This window comes from Thamnophis sirtalis, unplaced genomic scaffold (genome assembly GCF_051295495.1).
Source record: "Thamnophis sirtalis isolate CommonGarterSnake01/CBP01778 unplaced genomic scaffold, rThaSir2_p1.2 scaffold_1, whole genome shotgun sequence".
NCBI classification, from domain to species: Eukaryota; Metazoa; Chordata; class Lepidosauria; order Squamata; family Natricidae; genus Thamnophis; species Thamnophis sirtalis.
This window is the reverse complement of record NW_028261381.1, coordinates 9,164,659-9,189,039: the sequence shown is the minus strand read 5'-3', so window position 1 is coordinate 9,189,039 and position 24,381 is coordinate 9,164,659. Positions and strand designations below refer to the sequence as shown.

General features: G+C 40.3%; 1 protein-coding gene across 1 annotated transcript in view; it reads right to left on the bottom strand.

The window, feature by feature from the left end:
- Positions 1-7,830, bottom strand: part of BOLL (boule RNA binding protein) — a 32,970-nt gene extending 25,140 nt beyond the window's left edge. Inside the window, exon 1 of the mRNA XM_014052742.2 lies at positions 7,780-7,830. The gene's annotated coding sequence lies outside the window, so the exon portion shown is untranslated. The remainder of the gene's footprint in view (positions 1-7,779) is intronic.
- Positions 7,831-24,381: the final 16,551 nt, after the last annotated feature.

Here is a 24,381-nt window from a genome sequence, read left to right as displayed (position 1 = left end):
TAACAAACATATTTTTGAAACCTTCCAACATCAATGAATAACTTGTTGAAACACAATGAAATTACAATAGTGTTATCAAATAAGAAGATATTTTTAAAAGTTTTATCATTTTACAGACTGTTATATAATTATGATGCAGTTTGAAATGTTAATGTTTCATATTTCTGTTTGTTTTGAAATATTTGGCATTATATATAACACTGTGAAATTGACAAAACTATATAAACACATGGATTCAAAGTTCCATACAATATAATTCAAGTAATATTGAATATACATATAGTATTGGTTTACATATGATTGGGTATATTTTTGGCAAATGAGTGGATTCTTCTAATTAACTATAGATCATCAATAGTTGCTTTAATGAGGAAGCCTTACTTTTTTTTTTTTTGAAGAGACACACCTTTGCAATATACTGTTTGGGATCAAGTCTGACATAATAAAATAGAGGTTCTCCTTACAAATTACACATTGATCATAGAGGTCTATTTGTATATATGATCATTCCTATCACATACAGAAGAATATGTCTACTTTGCTTGCTATGAACACGACAAATTCAAATGTTTCTGAAGCATAAGGTGAGAGAAGGGCTATTTCACAATGTATTTTAAATGCATGGTAAACAGTTTAAAAAGCATTGAATTCAGTAGGATGATAATGACAGACATGATGAAAAGATAAATATTGCTGTGGTTTTTACTTTCTCATTTATTTCTTTTACAATGGCAAACAATTGTACTAGAATGGTTCTAGTTAAGAAACTAATAGATTCTACACTACTGTTTCCGGATTCTGTTAGTAGTTTTCCAATTGGTATGCTTGGTGACCGAACCATACATTTCATTTACACCAACAAGATCAAACCAGTTTCCATATACAACTTAATAGGATATAGGATCTTGATTAGTAGGAACAATAAAACTAGTAGGAAAAAACTGACAGAATTATATATTAGACCTTATTATCCACTCTATGCTGTGATTATGCCAAAGAAGTTCTTTTCTATCTAGGGCATTTGTAATGTAATCTGCAAAGCAATGCTGTCTCAGACAGTAAGTGGTTTATTACAATCAGAACTGAATTGGAACGGGTTCTACCTTAAGTGAATTGTTATAAGAAATTCAGCAGATATTTGAAGAAAAAATCAGCAATATTCATCATGACTCCATACACATTGTAGCTCTATTATTGGAGGCAATGAACTATTCAGTCCACATTTTGAGTATTAAAACCTAAAAATGCAATCAGGAATCTGATAACTTGAGGACTTATAGGGAAGAAATGGCAAACTGAAGCAGAGTTGTTAACTTCAATAGAATGAAGAACCACCATGTAGATCCGCATTTAAAATACAATTCTTCTCAGGTCAAGGAGGGGGCTTGAAATCGCCCACAAATGCTCCATAGTGCTACCCTTCATGAGGAGAATATAAGATACCAGCATCTGGAGTCCTGAGAGGGAAGGAACATTGGTCTTACCTGAGACATTCTTTCTCCATGCGCTGCGGGAGAATCCAAGCATGGTTTAATTTCTGCCTATTTGCTCAGAGACTGACTTAGAAAACAATTCTTGACCACGCCTCCTCTGGTCAACTGAGCTCAGTTTTTTCAACAATGGTGCAGCCGTTCAGTAAAGATGGAATCGTTGAAGGTAAAAATCCTCTCCTGGCCCTGGACCAGATGGATCACAAGGGCAGGTTTGGATTCTCCTGCAGTGCACAGGGAAAGAACATCTCAGGTAAGACCAACGTTCCTTCATCTGTGCGCAAGCATGGGATATACCCAAGCTTAATGTTTCAAGGGCAGACTGGTCCAGGGTCCCGAAAGCCAAATGAACCATCTGTAGCACTCACCACCCGAAAGATACCTCAGTCGAGGTGAACATGTCCAGTTTGTAATTTTTCATGAAGGGCGATGGGGAAGACCACATCGTCGCTCTGCAAATCTCTTTGATTGAAGCTTGCGTAGCCCATGAGGCCATTGTGGCAGCACTCCTGGTTGAGTGTGCCTAGACACCGGTCTGGCCTGAAGTTCATAGGCTTTGGCTAAGCAAGCCTTTAACCACCAGCCTACGGTGGATGGAGTCATTTGGAAGGAAGTTGTTTGCTTGATGTACCTACGAAGAGCCCTCCTGACATCCAGATGGTGCCATTTCCTCTCTAGAGGGTGAGTAGGCTGTGGACAGAAGTCCGGGAGAATAATTTCCTGGGCCCTATGGAACCAGGAGTTTACTTTAGGAAGGAAAGAGGGATCCAGCCGTAGTACAATTCTGTCCAGGTGGAAGATGCAAAGATCCCCGCAGACCGATAGAACTGCCAGTTCCAAGATCCTCCTTGTCAAGGTAATGCCCACGATGAAGGCGATCTTGAAAGTCAATAGACAAAGGCTGATTGTCCGCAATGGCCTGAACGATGTAGAGTTGATGGCTTGCAACACTATGGCCAAGTGGGGTAGCAAAGAACCACAGGAGGCCTCAGGTTGGATGCCCCCCCTCAGGAAACTGCGTACCCTTGGATAATGAGCAAGGGTATGGCTATCTCCACCTGCCAGAACCGTGGATAAGGCGGTCACCTGCCTGCAGAGAGTGTTGGGGGACAAACCCTTGTCCAACCCCTCCTGCAAGAAGTCCAGATCTGCGGAATCGATGCTGAGAGAGGATCGATATGATCAATGTGGCACCATCTGCAAAAAACAATCCAGGTGGCATTATACATTCGAATAGTGAAAGATTTTCTGGCTGCCTGGATAGTTTGAATGACCTTCCTGGAAAATTTATCCCTTCTTAGGATGTCTCTTTCAAGTGCCAGACGGCTAACTGGAGCCAATGAGGCTCCGGATGGAGGAGTGTCCCCTGGCTGAGGGATATACTGTTGTCAGGAATTCTCCAGGGCAGGATACTAAGAGGTTGACCAGGTCTGCGTACTAGGGGTATCTGGTCCAATGAGGAGCAACGAGAAGAACCTCCGCTTTCTCCGCTAGCACCTTCCAGATGACCCTCAGGATGAGGGGAAGGGGAGGCGTACAACAATCCCTGAGGCCACGGGCAGCGGAGAATGTTGACTCCCTCTGCCCCTGGCAAAAAACCTCAGTAGTTGAGTGTTTGTCGGATGAGTGAAGTTCACTGTCAGTTGTCCAAATCTCCGGGACAGATCCTTGAACAGGTCCGGGTGAAGGCGTCACTCTGAATGGTCCATGGTGGACCTGCTCAACCAATCTGCCTGCAAGTTCGTGAGCCCGGATATATGCTCCGTCCTGATGGAAAGGGTGTGCATCTCCACCCATAGACCCAGTCTCTCTGCTTCGAGCATTAGGGATCGGAAGTGGGTGCCCCCCTGGTGGTTGATACGGGCCTTTCTGGCCACACTGTCAGTGAGGATCAAGACATGGAGGCCTGTTACCAGTTCCTGGAAATGCCAAAGTGCTAGGTGGGCGGCCAAGAGCTCCAACCAGTTTGTATTGTTCAATGGCTCTTGTGGGCTCCATTGTTCCTGCGCCACCTGAGTCTCTGGTTCTCTGAACAAACACCCTTTTGCAGATCAGGGAATGTCCACCATTTTAGTTGGAGAAGCACCTTCGGTGGCCGAACCCTGCTGTTGGAGCTGCTGCCGCCGGTCTGCTGATATGGGAGCAGAAACCACTGCATGGTCCACAGGTGCAGCCGTGCCCAGGTAATGATGTCTAGGCAGGAAATCATTTTCCCCAAGAGTTAGGAAAGAACCGTCAAAGGAACTGACCGCTGTGTCCGAAGTTGGTTTACTAGTGACCAGATGCTGAAATGCCATTCCTGGGAGAGGTAGGTCTTGGTATTTATCTCTGCCGCCAGGTGGAGAAGACTAGTGGAAGGCTCTCCTCCCCTTGAGAGAAAACCAATAGCTGCTAATTTAGGAGAATCCAAGCTTGGTGATATGCCTTTTGCTTTGGCTGAGCTTGAGAAAGGATAATCAGGTCTCACTAGGCTAGACTGAGTTCAGCAGAAGAGGCGTGGTCAAGACTTTTTTTTCTAACTCAGTCTCTGGGCAAATAGGCAGAAGTTAACCCATGCTTAGATTCTCCAAGCAGCGCACAGAAGGGAATAGCCATCTTGCTGAAATCATGGTTAGTGCCATCAAGAGGACAATGGTTTTGCATGCTTTTCTAATCACTTATGGAAATTGCTTCTTAACTGCATTTTAGGTATTGGGAACCTTTTGGATCATTGTTTTAAAGTACCAGATGAGTTTCCTTCAATTTTTAATGAAAGACATTTGAAATACAGGCAGTCCTCAACCACAATTGAGCACAAAATTTATATTGCTAAGTAAGATAGTTAGTTTTGCTCCATTTTATGACCTTCCCTGCCATAGTTGTTAAGTGAATCACTGCAGTTAAGTTAGTAACACAGTTGTTAAGTGAAACTGGCTTCTCCATTAACTTTGCTTGTTAGAAGATTGCAAAAAGTGATCACATGACACCGGCTACTGCAACTGTCATTAAATGAATGCTAGTTGCCAACCATCTACATTTTGATCATATGACTGTGGGGATGCTACAACGATCGTAAGTGTGAAAAAGTTATATCATTTTTTTCAGTGCTGTTATAACTTCTAACAGTCATGAAATGAATGGTTTTAAGGGGGAAACTACCTGTTCAAGTTTAGACTTAATTATTTTGGAATCACCAAAGGACTGATTAGAACTTTGATTCTAGAAAGTTAAAAGTGGGCTACGGGTCCAGATAGATTTGAAATAAGATTTTGGTATTACTAATAAGACTTTTCTCATGAGAAAATGTTTTTGTTTTGAATTCTCTAAAAAAAAACATAATAGGATGAGACTATGAAGGTTAGATACTAGAGAAAACCAGAAGTACCTAAAATTACAATTAAAGGAGAATACTGACATTTTAATTACTAATTCAGAATGAGCAAAATATTTTAACATTGGAAAATACTGAAGTTTTTTTTAAAATGGAGTTAATTTTAAGAGTGTCTACTTCCATTGATAGACTGCTTCAAAGAGGTTATGAAACAGGATCAAATTTTACCTGACAAGATTGAGATTGATCTCAAAATGGATTTTAAAAAGACAGGCTACAAAAATTATATGGATGATGCCACATGGACATACAAAAGAAATCAGCTTAATAATTAAGAAGGCTGTACAAACAACAAAACAACAAAACAACAATGACCTGGATAATTTTCCTATATTGAATTTAAAAAAGAGGGTAGTTAAAACTTTGAAGAATTTTGGGAAAAGAGACAAAGAAAAAAATGAAAAGAATTCAACTTCTAGAACATTATTTGAAGGGACTTGTAGATCATTAAAAGTAAAATGAAATTGGTTTATTTGATCAAGGTTTGAATACATATGCTGTTATTCCTAGTAACCTGTAATGGGTTTTAGCTAATTAGGGCTGAAACAAGATTTTAAGGATTTTTAAAAAAATAAATAAGGGGGTATGGGAAGAAGAGTTCATTTATTGTATTTTAAGATAGGGTGAAAAGTTAATAGCTTATACTTGTGATGAACAGGGAACTGATTTCTTTATATATTTATTTTATTTTCCTTTACTGTCTTCTTTTTTGTTATTTTTCCTGTTTTTTTCTTTTATGTACCTTTTATTTTTTAAGTTTGTATTAGTTTTAATAAAAAACTTTTAACTTTTAATAAAACTAACTATAAAAGGGAATCTAAATACTTGCATGTTGAAAGTTTGTTGCTTCTAATAAATAGGGGACTACTATTTGTATCTTTAAAGTTACTATTCTTTCTTTAGCTGTCTATATAGTACCACAGTACTAGGTTCTTTTGAAAGGGGCAGCAACTGGGCCACTTCTAGAAAAATCTAAATACGAATGAATGGAGAATAAAATCTTTAGCAAGTTATCAATAACCAATTTTAAATAGTGGATGATGAAATATACCTCTTTAAATTCCATTTGAATAAATGGGGATTTAAAATACCTTGGATCAAGATGGGCCATGCAATTAAAAGTCTCATCTTTTAAAAAACATACACTGATAATGTTGCAAATTAAAAAGGGGGGGGAAGGGCCTCTCAATTGTTCAGCTAAAGCCACCATATTTAACCCACTGTAGAACGTCCCCTACCTTGAGCACCCCATGGTTGGGAATATGTAATCTTACTTAACAATAACATTATTGTTATGTAGTCTTACTTAACATAACATTAGTTATGATATCTTTCTAGTTCAGCTGTTTAACCTATATACATTATTTTATAGTGTTTCTGTTCCTACTTGGATAGCAGATTACAAAAAGGGTGGTTTACTCTGTGATAGTTATGTATCAGAATTCTTCATTCCATATTATCATCTGACCTATTTAACATCCATAGGAACTATGGGATAATATGCAGTACAGGAAAATGAGTGAAGATTTAATTAATATTCATACAAAACCAAACAATGGGCGAGATATATGACTTACTGGAAGAGAACAGGAGCACAGTAATTAACAGACTAAATCCAGTAACTAGTCAATCCTGACAAGTTATAGCAGCATTGTCATCAAGTAGTCAATTTCTCTAGCTAAGATATTTGATTTGAAAGTGATACATCTCTTGAACATCAAATAAATCAGAAGCATCCCTAACTGAAGAGTGGGAGAGAGAGGGAGAGAGCCTGGTTTAATTTAGTCATGTTCTGGTAATCTCCCAGTAGGTAGCTGTAACTTGTGATGTACTGGATAACATATAAAATGTCTTGGAAATTTCCAACAGATAGACAGCTCAATTTAAATCACAGTATTTAAAAAGCAATCTCCTTGAATATGTTCTTCATAAACTCTAGGTTCCTACAACAATTTGCCACCATGGCCAAACCCCAAATTTCAATATATTTGAAAAACACCAAACTGGAAAAGCTTCCCAATCCGTAAAAAGAGGTTTTTCTCCAGGGTTCTTGTTGAATGAAGCTTGGTGAGAATCACCAGAAAATACATTTCAAGATGCAATATTTTTAGAATGTCCAATGAAGACACAAAAACAATCATGTCAGGAATCAGCTTCCATGTTTTATAGTTCAGACCAGAGAATTTTAAATGCCTGTACCTTACTATAGGAATATTTTTTAAAAAAATCATGAGATATTTAATTCTTTGTTCAATTATGACTGCCCATCTCACCAAGCAACTCTGGGCACTTTAAATGACTGTTCAGTTTAAATGCAGACGTTAAGCAAATGTGTTACCGGAGTGCTTCTTCGGATTGAACTTGTTTTCCTTTATAAAAGTGCCTGCTTATTTTTTTTTAATTAACTTCCTAACAAAATAAAACATTCTTGAGCATCAAAATTTTTAAACCTTTGATGAAAAAAAAATTGTGGAAGAGATAAGGTGTAAAATATTGTCCATATTCCCTGCATAGATCTGTTTCGTGTTTTCCCCACGAATGATGAATGAATGTTGCTTACTATTTTACTTCTATGTATTGTTGTGTCTATTGTCTGTATACCCCCCCCCTTATTTTATGTAAGCCGCCCTGAGTCCCCTCAGGGAAAAGGGCGGCCTATAAGCATTAATAAATACCAAATACCAAAATTTTCCTTTTTTGTGTACTTTGTATGCGCATAAATCACACCGGAGTCGCGCTCAAACCGAAGGAGAATTTTACCTCCACCTGCCCAAATATTTAAAAAATCCCCCCCCCCCGTCACCTAAAATAAAGAGCTGGAACTCCTAACGAAATCGAGAATATTGGATCGCTTTCGGCAGAATAAAAAAAGACGGGTTTGCAAAAGCAAAGCGAAAGGCTAGCGCCTCTAACACTTACAGGGCGCGGAGAAAGGCAGCACAAGGCAAGGAGCCTCGACTCTCCGCCGCCCGAGAAGAACCGCGGCTCTCTTCCCTCCCAACCCCCCCCCCACCGCCCCCAACCGCCTTCCGCTGCCGTTAGGGGGCGCGCGCACAGGGAGGGCCGTTTCTTTAGCCCCAGCTGAGGGCCCCTCCCATTTGCGAGGGGAGGGGTGGGGTATACAGAAGCGCCTCAAGGAATGGCGGGGAGGGGAGGGAAAACGGGGAGAAGGGGCGCTGCGCCTTTCTTGCTCGAGAGTGCTAGGGAGGAGCAGCGGCGGCGGCGGCGGCGGCGGCAGCAACGTTCCCGAGCGCTCGCGTATTTTGGCGGGAAAGCGACGTCAAAACCATTCGTGCCTCTGAGTCTGAAGTGATTTCTCGCCCTTTCCCCGCGTCGTCAACTTCCCACCCCAAAGACGACTTGCCGCTTCCCTCCCCGTCCGATCCTAGGGCCCCATTTCAAGCCTAAAGCGCGCCTTTCCCTCAGGAAAACCCACCCCCTGTGGGCCAACTATCCGGCCCTCGGCGGCGCGAACTCTGTCCGATGGGGGGTCGGAGTGTCCTTTGAAACGCTGCAAGGTTTCGTACTAACCGAGGAATCGGGCTCCATCGTTCGCTTCACACGTACAGACACGGCACGCCTCAAGTTCTGGGCAGCACGTTTCCCGCACGCAGCTCTCCTTCTCACGCAGCTGCTGCGCCTCCGTTACTAAGGGGCAAGGCACGAGAATCGGGGTGGGCGGGCGCGGCAAGCTTTCTACAGGTGCAGTGGCCCCTCGCTGGGCCAAGAGGTGGGGCTGAGGGAAAAGGCTTGTAGCTACGTTTAGGCTGGCGTCGGGAACTCTAAAAGCGAGGTGGGCGGGAGGGAGGTTTAATATCTAGCTCTTATTCATCCCTTCCTGTTTAGTTGGGCCTCTTGAATAATTTCAAAGTTTTTTTTTTTTTTTAGACAAAACCCGTCATTTTTTTAAAAAAAAATCTGTGTTAAATATTAAACTTTTGGTGGTGTGTATATTCGTATGGAATATTTATTGGAGCTTTCTAGTTTCCAATTTTATAAAGCCTTATATACACAATCCTTAATTCCAGCAAATTCACGTTTTTGAATGTTCTTTAAATTCACATCTGAGCCATTAGGGATAGAGTGGCACACAAATGTTACAACTGAATAAATAAATAAATTTCGTGTTGGTTTGACCTCCTATTAGCTGAGGAAATAAATTATCTATATTAGTGAATTTGATCAAGTGGTAATTTATGTCAGTGACCGTTGTCATCCTTACTCAGCTCACAAATCCATGGTTTGTGCATCAGGAGATAATAATGAACTGCCTGCCTTACACTGGCATCATAAATTGATTGGTTCAGTTATGGTGTGCATTCCTCCTCACAATTTGGAATGGCAGAATCCATTTGAAGATGTTCTTTCATTATGGACTATTTAAACTATAGTAAATTTGCAAAAGGAGTGTCGAACCCGGATGTGTAACCAGGAGATGAAGCTCAATGTTACACAGATTTGGGGTAAAAATACTGTTTATTTATAAATCACACCATCTATTCCTGTTCAAATTCCTTCCTGGTATCTTGCCAATCTTTTTTGCTGTTTTAAATCTGTCAGTCTAGAATCATACAAAAACATGCCTTTGCCTATTACCTGTCCATGACACCTTCTAACTTGCTTCGTGCTTAGAGGAGGCCAGTGAGATACCAAGTCTGTTTTTTACTTATCATTGGGCTTTAATTTCCATTATAGTGCCAGCAGTGGTGGGTTTCAAAAATTGTTGGAACCTACTCTGTGGGTGTGGCCTCCTTTGTGGGAGTGGCTTGCCACCCATGTGGCCGGATGGGAGTGGCTTGCCGCCCATGTGACCGGATATGAAGATGCCGACGACACTTGTCAGAACCACCTTAAATTGCCTCACACACAGCACTGGCATGCATAAGAATAGGATGTCAACTTGTTTTTCAAAAGGCATTTTTGGTTTGCGTTAAAACAACTTCAACACACGCAATGTTCTGATTGCACCACAAACGCAGTAGTCATCCTTACCTTTCCCAGAGGCACTGAGGTTTATAAATATGAGCATGATAGTGTAGAATAATCATATCCAAGGACCAGTGGTGGGTTTCAAAAAATGTTGGAACCTCTTCTGTAGGTGTGGCCTGCTTTCCGGGTCCACTGGTGGAACCTCTTCTAACCGGTTCGGTAGATTTGACGAACCGGTTCTACCGAATAGGTGCGAACTGGTAGGAACCCACCTCTGAGTGCCAGACAGAAGACATGCTTGAGACAGAAAATGCCAGCCCTTGTCCCTGTTGCTGCTGTCACTCTCTCCACAACCCTAACACTTCTGAGATAGAAAACAGTTAACTTTCAAGAGTTACCCGGACTCCAATTATAATCTTCTCATTCAAAAGTGTAGGAGGGGGGGAGTGGAATAATTACCTCTGTGCAAGACAAATACTATACTTTAGTAACAAGGACAATGTCTTGTTCATAAGCTTGAAGGAGTAAGAGCAACATATGTGTTGGCTTCATTTTCTGTGTGCTGCGTCTCAGCTTTCTACAACATACATTACTCCTCCCCCAGTTTGAGTATCATTTTGCCAGCAGTTCCCAGCTATCTGCATACACGTACCCATGTGACAGTAAGTCAGGTCTAGTTTCTGCCTGATTTCAGCCTAGTTGACAGATCTGAATGGGAATCATGCAGATGTAAAGTGTGGTGCCACCTTTGTGTAGCTTGGCTGCTTCGGTGCAGACATTTCATTTACCCAAACTAGATACTGATGATGTTACCTTGTTATCTTCCTACTTGAGAAAGACATATATAACCCATATGGGTGAGAAGGGAAGTTTTTAAAATCCATTTGCTCATTTGTCTCCCAGGGGGAGAGCCTTCTCTGTGGGAGCGCCTTCCCTCTGGAATGAGCTGCCCCCGGAGCTTCGTATAATCCCCGACCTCCGGTCCTTCCGACCCGCCCTAAAAAGTTGGCTTTTCCAGCAAGCCAGCCTGGCCTGAACAAAACAAATCAAATTATTGATTACTGTTAATTTTAATTTTAATTCTTTAAAAAAAAAAGTGTCATTGTCAATTTTAATTGGGTTTGGGATATCCTATTTAATTTCTTTTTAACTTTTGCATTATGTGTTTCTTTTAATGTTGTACGCCACCCTGAGTCCTTGGGAGAAGGGTGGCATATAAATCGAATAAACCTCAAACCTCAAACCTATAGGTTTAGTGGAGAAGCTATTACTATATTCAGCCTACAACTTCTCAGAATTTATTATGTAATACTAAATCAAGCAGGTCGGTTTTATATGTGCTGCAAAACCCAACAGACAAAAATACTTTTAATTATTTACACTGAGAGCAGTGTGTGTCCAAACACACTTGGCCAATAAAGAATTCTATCTATATCTTAATAAGGTGATTTTACTCTCCCAGAGATTTGAGGAAAGCCTCTGGAGCCTGGGGAAGGCAAAAATGCCCCCCCCCCCGCCATGGTGCAGGAGGCCAACTAGGCCGCGCCCACCATGGCCACATCCACCTAGCAATCGGGCAGAGAACCTGTTGCTGTAATTTTTAAAGCCCTGATTAAATCACAGCCATGACTATCAACTGCTGTTTTGTCAGTTAAGATGCTACATGTCAGGAAAACTAAACTAAGAACTTTACTCACAGAAATCTTTGTTTCTTGGGGATTCTCTCTCCATTTTTTTCTGAATCCATGTCTTTGATATGTTTTTGACTATCCATTTTATGGAGTTTTTCTACAGTCTGATAACTGATAACCCTTACTGTAGACTCATTTTGACCTGTTCTATTATAAAGTATGGAACAAACATTTTGTTATAATTATAAAATATGGAACAAATATTCCAGAAAATCATAATATGGGCAGAAATTTCAGAACATATTTCAGCCTAAATATAATTTTTAAATGTATGGTTAACTATACTTTTAAAAATCATATTTATGTTGAAATATGTTCTGAAATATAGTTCATCTATAATATACCAGAGGTGGGTTCCTACCAGTTCGGCATGGTTCAGCTAAGTAGGTAGTAACTCGGCCTGCCACGCACCTGAACTGGTTCTCTCGGCAGCGCCGTAGGGGCCTCCGTCTTGTTTTTTGCTTCTGCGCAAGCACAGAAGCATTTTTTTAGTACTGTGCATGTGCAGATAGCAGCAGCTGGGACCCACCCCTGTAATATACCATATTTAAAATAGTATTATTTAATGCAAAGTGACAGATATTGTTTAAAACATAAAACACAAATATACCTTGTACTCTTAGGTATATATTTAATTCTCTGTAAAGCTGAATAAAAAGTATAAATGTGTACATAGATTTTAAAAAATGCTCCTAATATGCTTACAATGTATTTTCAAAGAAAAATAGACTTCTCTGCTTTCAGAAGTGCCCCATAAATGAATATTCTTGGGGACTTCAGTGTAGTCACAATCAATCATAATAAAAAATAGCTTTCAATGACAGTAATACGTTTTTAATTCTAGAGTTCTTCCTTATGCGTCAATAATTTTGAAATAAATGTGTCAAAAGTGTTAAATATTTGATCGCTGAAATTGGGTTTCAACAGAGACCCATTATACTTATTTTCTGCTATCGGTGGAACTTAGTGGAAACCCTGTGTTATCTCTGATAGCTTGATACCTTTTTAAGAATTAAATAATTAAAATCAATATTGCCAAAAAAAAGGCAGTAAGCTTGCTCAGTTAATATAATTTAAAAAAAAAACCAAAGGTAGCCTTTCCCAAATTAGGCCGTCCTGATTTTTTAGACTCAGAATATTTTAAGGGTTGAAGTTGAATACATATAAAAATACATTTTCAGACTGAAGAATGATGTAAGAAATTCATGCCCATATAAGCAAATATAAATTCTATATAAATATAGAATTTATATTTGCTTAAGAGGTTTTGAATATGTGGAGAACTGGAAATAAATATTCAAGAATAAGAAGAAGGAGGCCAATGTATGAAAAAAAAAGGAAAGAAGAAAATAAATGAACAAATCAAAGCTATTACTGAATGCAAAAAAAAGAGAAAATTATGTAACTTGTGACTTCTAAAACCTAAGTGACTTCAGAATGGACATCAATATAAAACTATATAACCCAAATTATAATCAGACTGTAAAGCAGACTGTAAAGCAGTATATCTGTACCATTTCTTATAATTTTACCATTTGTTACAATCCTTGATAAAGGTAAACAATTTATGTGAACTAAGAAAAATACATGTAGCAAACATAATGCATACAGGATATTAGGAAGAAGATAGTGTTGAATGCAGATTACCGTCTTGGACAAAATTTAAGTAATTTGATAGGATGTGGAGACAGAGGAATGATTTGAGCTGTCAAGTTGAAGAGCTAGTTTTAAAGCTCATATTGAATATACTGTATGTGGGTTGAGAGATGATGCATTATTTGAACAAAACTGAATTCCAATCAGCAAAATGAGGCTTTTGAATGTGGAAAACTGAAGGAGAAAGACATTTAAAATCTTTATTAGCTTTATTTAGGCACTGCCTGAATGCTGGCTCTTGATGGCAGGTATATACTAGTGCTGAATAATAATGATCAGCAGAGTTACAACCATGTTTGTTGAGAGGCAACTAATCAGGGGTGGGTTGCTAATCCCGTTCCAACCGGTTCGGTTGGAACGGGGCCGGCGGCGTCCTCGTGCACGCGCGCAGTTCACGCATGCGTCTTAGCGCCTGCGCGATGCTCCAGCTGCTCGTGGAGACTTGCGCAGGCGCTATATGTGCCATCCAGCTGCTCGCGGAGAATCGTGCAGGCGCTGTATGTGCCATGCGCCTGTGTGGAAGCGCAGAAGCCTTCAAAGACTGGTAAGGAGCGCGGGTGGGCGGGTGGGCCCTTCGCCGTTCCCGGAGGTTACTTACTTCCGGGTTCGCCGACCAACCGGTTCGCGGGGACCACCGCGAACCGGTTGAAACCCACCCCTGCAACTAATATATGGCGGATGCTATCCTACCAATTCGGACTTAGGGGCCTCCTGTCTTTTGTATTAGGGTCACTGGAGCCTTGGTGACTCCAGCACCTTAGAGTAAAATGAACTGGACTGACTTTAGATATTTCTCTAGCTCTATTGACATGCCTTGAAGCAGAAAAATATCGTTTCGAGATGACCTAGAAACTTTCTCCTATCCCTTTCTTTCTCCCCCTGCCTTAAATTTCATAATGTATATGATTAATTGACATGATATGTTAATATATCTTTATAATTTTAATTATGGAAAATGCATTAGTATATTAAATGTAATTGCACACATATTAAACAAGGCTGCACATGTCTATGCTTTAAATTTCCAGAGTGATATTAGTTAAAATTACTTATATTCCAAATAGCATAGATACCGATGAACTAACAAGGTACCATAGAAATAAAATTATTTTTATTTAAAATCTAGTTTTTACATAATAGGTTCATATGTTTTTCTTGGCAAACAGACCACCTTCTGGGATTTAAAAAAATTTTTTTTTCCAGGCTAGATACAACCCTGGTATTTTCTTTACATTTCCAGAATTTTTTAGAAGCAACTGATGACCGTCCTTGCAACCACTTCCTACAGATGTGATTGTAATTCTCTGAATGGCTCAGGTCAGGGGTGGGTTCCTGCCAGTTCTAACCTCTTCTATAGAAGAGGTTCCACAAATCTACACTGCCATTTAGAACCGGTTCCAGCTCCTTCCCCCTGCCCGTCCGCACATCATCAAGATGAAGAGCGATAGGAGGAATTCTGGGAGTTGAAGTCCACAAGTCTTAAAGCTGTCAAGTTTGAACACCCCTGGAGTGTTTTTTTTCTAAAGAGTTAGGGTGCAAGGGTCTTGTAACTTGACAGCTTTAAGACTTGCATGCTTCAAATGTCAGAGTTTCTGAGCCAATATTTTGGTTGCTAAGCAAGAGCATTGTTAAGTGAGTTTCACCACATTTTACAAGTTGGCCATGCCCACCCAGTCACATGGCCGGCAAGCCACTCCCACAAAGCAGGGCACACCTACAGAAGAGGTTCTAAAAAAATGTGAAACCCGCCACTGGCTCAGGTTCACAATTAAATTAGAAACCACTGTGAGCCTGAGAATTTTTCATGAATCATTCTGAAGCATTAAAAAGGTATGAGACCACCGGCTATTTTTTTGTAAGTTCTTGTTGGACCATTTTGTGAAATCATGCTATATACTGTATGAAGAGGCCTGAAGCAGGGTTGGAGTTATGGATGGAAAGATGCTGGCTCTTTGGCAGCTGATGACCTACTGACCCCAAGGGGAAATGGATTGTAGAGTTGCAATTATAATTGAGGTAACCTATAAGATCAACTAAATAACAGAATGAAAGAGTTGGAAGGGATCTTGGAAGTCTCCTAGTCCCCTGCACAAGCAGAAGATCCTATTCCTTTCTGGACAAATGGCAGTCAAATTTCTTCTTCAAAGCCTCCAGTGATGAAGCACCCACAACTTTTAAGGCAAGCTATTTCATTGGTTAATTATATTCACTGTCAAGAAATTTCTCCTTACTTCTAGATTGGTTCTCTCCTTGATTAGTTTCCATCCTCTGCTTCTTGTCCTGGTGCTTTGGAGAATAGGTTGGCCCCCTCTTCTTTGTGTCAGCCCCTCAAATATTGGAATCCTGCTATCATCTGATTCCTAGTCCTTCTTTTCATTAGATTAGACATACATAATTCCAGCAACTGTTCTTCATATGTTTTCGCCTCCAGCTTCCTTATTTATTTATTTATTTATTTATTTATTTATTTATTTATTTATTTATTTATTTATTTATTTATTTATTTATTTATTTATTTATTTATTTATTTATTAGACTTATATACCGCTTCATAGGGCTTTCAGCCCTCTCTATGTGGTTTACAGATTTTTAGCAAATTGAGTCAGCAAATTGCCCCCACAGTCTGGGTCCTCATTTCACCCACCTTGGAAGGATGGAAGGCTGAGTCGACCTTGAGCCGGTGAGATTTGAACCGCTGAACTGTAGATAACAGTCAGCTGAAGTGGCCTGCAGTACTGCACCCTAATCACTGCGCCACCTCGGCTCTTCTAATCATCTTTATTGCTGTTCTTTGCACTCTTTCCAGAGACTCAACATCTTTTTAATATTGCGATGACCAAACCTGGATCCAATATTCCAAGTGTGGTCTTACCAAGGCATTATAAAGCAGTCAATTTGATCTTGATTCTAAATCTCTGTTAATTCAGTCTAAGACTGCACTGGCTTTTTTGGCAGCTGCAGCACACTGAAGGCTCATATTTAAGTGATTATCCACTAGGACTCCAAGATCCCTCCTTCTAATGAGCCAAGTTCTGCCTGTTGTATACCTGTACATTTAGGTTTTCTTGCCTAAGTGTAAAACTACTTTTCTCAGCACTGAATTTCATTTTGTTAGATAGTGCCTAGTGTTCAAGTCTGTTGAGATCTTTCTGGATCTTGAATCTATCTTCTGAGATATTGGCTATTCCTGCCAGTTTGGTGTTGTTTGCAAATTTAATGCATTCCCCTTCTATTCCCTCATCTAACTTGTTTATGAAGCTATTGAAGAGTACTGGGCCTAAGACAGAACCTTGGGACTCTGTAAATTGCTTAGAGAGGGCTGTAAAGCATTATGAAATGGTATATAGGTCTAGAGTGCTATTGCTATTGTGAGCTTTAGCTTTCCTGATTTGTCTTTGCAGATTCAGGCTATATTCTGCTATTCTGTCTTACTTATGTGCCCCTCTTTCCATTTTCTATACTTATTATTTTTGTCTTTGAGTTTATCAGAGAGTTATTTATGCAACCATGCTAGTTTCTCGGATTTCTTGTTTTTCTTTTTCAGCAGTACTGTGGTGGACTGGGCTTTTAATAATGACATTTTTCAGAGTTTCCCAAGCTTCTTAACTTGTTTTCCCTTTTAAGATTTTCATCTATGGAATATTTCCCAAGCTCTCTAAGTTTGCTGAATCAGCTCTTTTATAGTCTAAGACACTAATTTGATTTTGTTCTATTCCTTGTGTTTGTATTATATTGAATTCCAATATGACATGGTTGCTCTCCCCCAAAGTTCCTGCAACTTCACCCCCCTCTATCATTTCATCTTTGTTAGTAAGAATTAAGTCCCACATATCTGATCCTCTAGTTCTCTCCTCTACCTTTTGGATGGCGAAGTTGTCATCAAGGCTCATAAAGAATGAAAAATGAATGGAGAGGTAAGAATTTATACCTTTTTATTTACTATTCAGTCTTTTTTGGTAGTTATAAAATCTGCTTCACTAGTTATTGTTCAGGTTAGATTCTTGATCTTGGGAATCCTTCCTCCATCGCTGTTCAAATCCCCCCCCCCTTTTTAAAATAGCATAAAGATTATAAACCTGAAATATCTATTTCAGCATCAGGATATGTTAAGTGCATATTCTTATCTAAAGCTTTAAAGGACTTATGTCCTGTATATTTGAAGGAGGGTCAATCAGGAGAATGGATCTGCTCAGAAAATAGATAGGTTTGAGAGGCATTTCTGCTATGATGTTTTGTTTTGATAGGATATTTCCATGGGGACATCTTGGATATCAATTTTTGATATATATTTTTCTTCATGAACTAAAGTGCTTATTTGCATTGGGTTTATTTCTTTGCTATGTGGCATAGTTTTCTTATTTCTTTATATTTATTTGCTGTAAATTTATTTAGTTAAATACATACTTGACGATAATTCCACTTTGGACTCATACTGTGTTTTGAATTAATTAGATATATAAAATACTTACGTTTTGGTTCACTTCAGAGCCACTGGTCATAACAGAACAACAACAGCACTACGTGGTAGTTCCATAGAAACAGGAGTCACCCCACTAAACAGGACCCGATATGTAGACTTTACAGAGATGCCTCAGAGACAGTTCAACACATAGTGGCAGGATGTGAGATGCAGGCAGGCACTGCATATAGTGAATAATACAGCCAAGTAGCTGGCATTGTGTACTGGAATATCTGCCCAATGTATGGGCTAGAGCAGGGGTGGGTTCCTGCCAGTTCTAACTTATTCTATAGAAGAGGTTCCACAAATCTACAGTGCTGTTTAGAACCGGTTCCAGCTTCCTGCCCCCGCCAGTCCACACATCATCAAAATGAAGAGTGAGAGGAGGAATTCTGGGAGTTGAAGTCCGCAAGTCTTAAAGCTGTCAAGTTTGAACACCCCTGGGTTTTTTCCCCTAAAGGGTTAGGGGTGGAAGGGTCTTGTAACTTGATGGCTTTAAGACTTGTGTGCTTCAAATGCCAGAGTTTCTGAGCCAACATGACTGGAGGAGGAGTTCTGGGAGTTGAAGTCCCCAAGTCTTAAAGCTGTCAGGTTTGAACACCCCTATGGTTTTTTTTCCTAAAGGGTTAGGGGTGCGAGGGTCTTGTCACTTGACAGCTTTAAGACTTGCGTGCTTCAAATGCCAGAGTTTCTGAGCCAACATTTTGGTTGCTAAGTGAGTTTCACTACATTTTACAAGTTGGCCATGCCCACCCAGTCATATGGCTGCCAAGCCACTTCCACTCAGTCACATGGCCAGCAAGCCACTCCCACAAAGCAGGCCACACCTACAGAAGAAGAGCCGAGGTGGCGCAGTGGTTAGAGTGCAGTACTGCAGGCCACTTCAGCTAACTGCTATCTGCAGTTCAGCGGTTCAAATCTCACCGGCTCAAGGTTGACTCAGCCTTCCATCCTTCCGAGTTGGGTGAAATGAGGACCCAGAATGTGGGGGCAATATGCTGACTCTGTAAACCACTTAGAGAGGGCTGAAAGCCCTATGAAGTGGTATATAAGACAAACTGCTATTGCTATTGCTAGAAGAGGTTCTAAAAATTTTTGAAACGCACCACTGGGCTAGAGTCTAGACTCTGTCAAACCCACAGCGAGGATTACACAGAAGGTGTAATTGAATTACAGGGAAGGTGTTATTCCCTGTAATTGAGAATAGCAGGGCTTCCAAATCCAGATCAACACGCAGGTACTGGCCAGCCAACAAGACATTGTGGTAGTAGACAAGAGCAGAAGATAGTGGTGGTGGTAGATGTAGCTATGCCAAGTGACAGCAACATCAGGAAAAGAGTATGAGAAGCTGGAGAAACATCAGAGCCTGAAGGAGGAACTGGAGAGGATGTGGGAAGTAAAGGTCAAAGTGTCCCAGTAGTGGTTGAAGCACTCAGGGCTTTGACTCCTAAGCTGCAGGAGTTGCTCCAACACATCCGAAGAACAACATCAGAGGTCTCTGTCCAGAAGAGTACAAGATAAGATACTGTGCAGAACCCTCAAACTTCCAAGCCTCCTCCTCTACCAGAGTAGCCCAGGTGGAGGAAGATATATACCAGCCATAGGGATGAGATGGGATTATTTTCAATTTTTTTGTTGTTCTGTGGTTGAACTTGTGGGAAGTTATCATTCAGCCCTCTCCCAGAAAAATGAAATATCCTAGGAAATATTGAAAAGGCAGAATATTTCTCTGGAAGTGAAAAGAAAGAAACAGGTTTTAAAAGACAGAATAGTTGCCTGTAGCTTTCAGCCCATCCTCAGTTAATGGGCCATTAAGAAGGCCAGGCTAGCCCACTTTACATAATAAAGACTTCTCTGCTGCAGCTGTAGAGGGAAGGGATATTACTCAACTCTCCACATGGCATCTGAGAACTCATCTATGGATTCAGAACAGCCTAGAGAGTAGCCCCCTGCATGGCACCATGGGAGTCTGACTACCAATCAGAATACAGTTCTTACACAGGAACAGGAAATAGAGAGGTGGGACTAAACAGGGTATAAAAAGCCTAGCAAGCCCCTTCCCCAGCCCTCCTTCTCTTCTTCTCCATCAACATTGAACCATGTGACCACCTTTTCTGTTCAGGGCTCAAGCCATGTGGTCCTGTCCAACAATAAACCATCTTTCCAAGCAGCCTCCATGTCTCCAGTGTCTTCTTCCCCACTTGGAGCTGAACCCAGAAGGACATTTCATTCAACAAACTCACTTTACTTGTATAATATAATCTTTAATAGTGTTATTTGAAAAAAGAGAGAGAAATTAGAATATTTATCATAACACATCAATATGCCAAAAAATATACAGAAAAATCTCTAAATTATCAGATCAAAAGTGCAACCATATAATATTTATCTGCAGACAACCGAAGTGATATGTATAGTCCCAGGCTAACTACAGCTCCCATGTTCTTAACATTTAAAATCAATAGCATTTTACTTTATGTTTCTCATGGTTTTAAGATTTATGATAATAATAGGCAAAACTGAGAATATAAGAACTGAAAGTGGATATTCTTTTTGAGCAACATCAGTTTGCTAATTCTTTGCAAATCAAAGCTAGAGGGCAATCTTGCTCATGATAATTTTCTCTTATGAGAACCTTTACATTGTGAAGCCCTTAATTTTTTTTTCCTTATTGGCCTTCAAAGTTTTGAAGTATTAAAACATTGACAGTTTTGGCTGGCCAATGAGGGGCAACAGTAGTTCTGTATGGCATTTCCTTTTGTACTTGAAAGCAATTAAGATGAGCTGAACCATGGTTTTTTTTGCGTAGATATATTCAGAAGAGACTTTTATTTTGCAGTCTTCATTTTGTTGAGAGGAGGCAGATTATGTGATCTTCTATTTGTAGCCCTCTGGAAAGTTTGGATTGTTTCTTCCTCTTTCCCTCTTGATCAATCAATCAATCGAATAAACCATTAAGGAGTAAAAAGATGGAAGAGCTGCATTATCATTATTATCATAATACTGGCAATTCTAAGAACATTCTGTCTGGAAATCCTGTAAATGTCACCATGTTGGATTTTGGCTGAATAAATTATTCCTAAAACCTTCACACATTTTGTCTGCAGTCTCATACTGTATATTGCTGTTTTGAAACAATGTCTTGTGATTTTGCTCCAATTAAAAGACCCAGACTGGTCCTGCCTTCAAGCTACAATTTAAAAATAAAAATATATAAGATATGCGGGAGAAAAGAGTGGACATAAAATGGAGAAAAGGGAATAAGAAATTATAAACAATAGTTGAATCATTACATACAGTTGTGCTAGTTGATCTTTCTCTGTGAAGCTTTTGTCCGAATAGCAGTTTATAATCCTTGCTCCTGAGTAGGGCAGAATTTATTTGGCTAGTAAACTTGGCTATCGCTAGTATGATCTTTACTTTAGCCAGCAAGAACAAAGGAGCAGAGCAAATTCTCTTTACTGGTAACCGTTCTACTCTGGCCACTATAAGGATCCTGGTTGTGTCTTATGACTATCATACTTTTCTTCGGTAAAGTCACCTGGTGGTCTTCAGGACTTAATGACAATCTGTCCCATTGATTGATAAAGGGCATAAAGTAAAGCACTCAACTCTCCGCCAATTAATAATAATACAACGTAACATTAATATGTGGCACGACAAAACCACGCTCCACTAAAGCGCGCCCGATTAAACCGCATCACTGACGTCATCAGCAGCGCGACAACAGCGACCGTGGAGAAAAAAGGGTGCTTTAAAAAGCGCTTTGAAAGCAAGCCAATTCAAGTTAAGGTAAGGGTTAGGGTTAGGGTTAGGGTTAGGGTTAGGGTTAGGGTTAGGGTTAGGGTTAGGGTTAGGGTTAGGGTTAGGGTTAGGGTTAGGTTAAGGGTTAGGGTTAGGTTTAGGGTTAGGTTAAGGGTTAAGTTTAGGGTTAGCGTTAGGTTAAGGGTTAGGGTTAGGGTTAGGGTTAGGGTTAGGTTAAGGGTTAGGTTTAGGGTTAGGTTTAGGGGGGTTAGGTTTAGGTTTAGGGGTTAATTTTAGCTTTAGCGTTCACAGCGTGCTTTTTTCATCGCACTGTGATGACGTCAGCTACGCGGTTTCGTCGAGCGCGCTTTAGTCGAGCGCGGTTTTGTGGTGGAACCCATTAATACTGTTAGAAATATATGCAATGAAAAGACATTTTAAAATTTCAACATAAAGCTTCTCATTCTCTTTCTTGGCCACTGGATATCATAAGAGGGGGAAAAAAAGTGAAGCTCGATCTCTGGACACATCAAACTAACAGAGCAGTAAGTACAAAAATGTAATTATAATTAAGCAATCTGCCTGTGCGTTCTCTCTTTCTCACCCAATTAAACGGTCATTACAAAACTCTATCAAAGCCATTCATTGTTTCCTGTATCTGCTAGATTTTATGTGTAAAGGTTACTGACAATCCATTTTTATAGCTGGGTAAAACTTGAGAGTTTACCAACTCTTCATCTTCTTATATCAGTAAAATGATGAATTACAGTATATTTCATTTATTAAACCTAGTATAACCTAGCTCTGTCCTTTTTCCAGAAAGAAAACAGCTGCAAGGAACTAATTTTCTCAGGGAAAAAAAAACATTCAGCTTGAATGATTAGTTGCCTGCAGAACTAAAGGAGAGGATGTAGTGCATTCCCCCACTGACCATTGGACTAAATGCCCCTTGGCTGCCTCTCAGGAAGAGCATCATAGTAAGGAGTAGGTGAGCCTAATTGCAACATGGCCAAGTTTTCCATCTCTCAGGCTGGGGTACGCCCCTCAGACAGGGTTCGCAATTTGGGAGTCCTCCTGGACCCACAACTGACTTTCGAACACCACTTGTTGGCTGTGACCAGGGGGGCATTTGCGTGGGGCAGCCCTTGAAGAGCATTCGGAGACTTCACCTTGTCCAGAATGCAGCCGTGCGAGCGATTGTGGGTGCACCTCGGTTCACCCACGTAACACCTATCCTCCGCGAGCTGCACTGGCTGCCTATTGGTCTTCGGATACGCTTCAAGGCGCTAGTCGTCACTTATAAAGCCCTTCATGGTATTGGACCTGGGTACTTGAGAGACCACCTGCTGCCAATTACCTCCAATAGACCGATCAGATCCCACAGATTAGGCCTCCTCCGAATTCCAGCCGCCGGCCAGTGTCGACTGGCGACTACCCGGAGGAGAGCCTTCTCTGTGGCTGCTCCGACCCTCTGGAACGAGCTCCCGGTGGAGATTCGAACCCTCACCACCCTCCAGGCCTTCCGCAAAGCCCTTAAAACCTGGCTGTTCCGACAGGCCTGGGGCTAAAGAGTTTTTGCCCCCCTTCTCGAATGGTATGGTTGTTGTGTGTTTTTAAATTTTGTATTGTTATGTCTCGTCTTTTTTATCCCCCTGTCTGTACCTCCTTCCCTGATTGAATTGTGAGCCGCCCTGAGTCCCCTTCAGGGAAAAGGGCGGCATATAAATGTAATAAATCAATCAATCAAATCAACATAATTAGTGAAGGAAAAAGGCAGAGACCAACCTATATATCTTTGTAAACTGTTTGGAAAACATTTTTTTAGCTGAAGAGTAAGGGACGAGGTGGCTCAGTGACTAAGACACTGAGCTTGTCGATCAGAAAGGTTGGCAGTTCGAATTCCTAGCACTGTGTAACAGAGTGAGCTCCTGTTACTTGTCCCAGCTTCTGCCAACCTAGCAGTTTGAAAACATGTAAAAATGCAACTAGAAAAAATCTTTGCAACTCAAAAGAACCTTTGGTGGGAAGGTAACAGTGTTCTATGCGCCTTCGGCATCTAGTCATGCCGGCCACATGACCATGGAGACGTTTTCAGACAGCGCTGGCTCTTTGGCTTTGAAACAGAGATAAGCACCGCCCCCTAGAGTCGGGAACGACTAGCACATATGTGCGAGGGGAACCTTTACCTTTACTTAAGGGATGATGATGATGACTTTTCCTATGGGAAATGGTGGCTAGAAACTTGACACGTTAGTTATGTTTTAGAACATTTACAAACAATCTTGGATAGCATAAGATATTTAGATGGATTTGGATGCTACAATTGCACTTGCGAAAAATAATTAGAAAAATCATTTCATTTCTAGATTATTTTGTTTTAAAGCTGTTTTTTGTAATAGCCATTAAAGATTGTCAGTTACAATGCTCTCCATGATTTATTATTAGTATTTTTTTCTCCTCTTTATGTTCTAACATCTCTTAGTCAAAGTCTGACCTATAATATTTCCTCAGAGAATAATATTACTGATTTGATTACATTTATGTCTGGTGGTGGGTGGATACATTTTAAATGTACGCTGTCAGGAATGTTTCATCATTGCTATTCTTTTCTGGAAAATCAATAAACAAGAAGTATTAGAAATCTAGGTTGTCAGTTATGGAATCACCTGTAGAAAAAAATACGTTGCAATGTGTGGAGTGCTCCAAATTGCAAAATGTCTTTTTTTTTTAAAGTGCTATGTTGACGCTTCATTTCAAAGTAGATATTTAGCCTTTAAAATGCACATTCCAGAAGAGACAGTCCAGCATCAATAAATGAAGGAATTTTATTTCGAGAAGAATGAAAACAAGTACCAAGCACTGTAATGTTTAAATTAAATAGCTTTAGTTTTTTTTAAGTATTCTCAGAGGTGGGTTCCTATCAGTTCGCACCTATTCGGTAGAACCGGTTCGTCAAATCTACCAAACCGGTTAGAGGAGGTTCCACCAGTGGACCCGGAAAGCAGGCCACACCTACAGAAGAGGCTCCAAAAATTTTTGAAA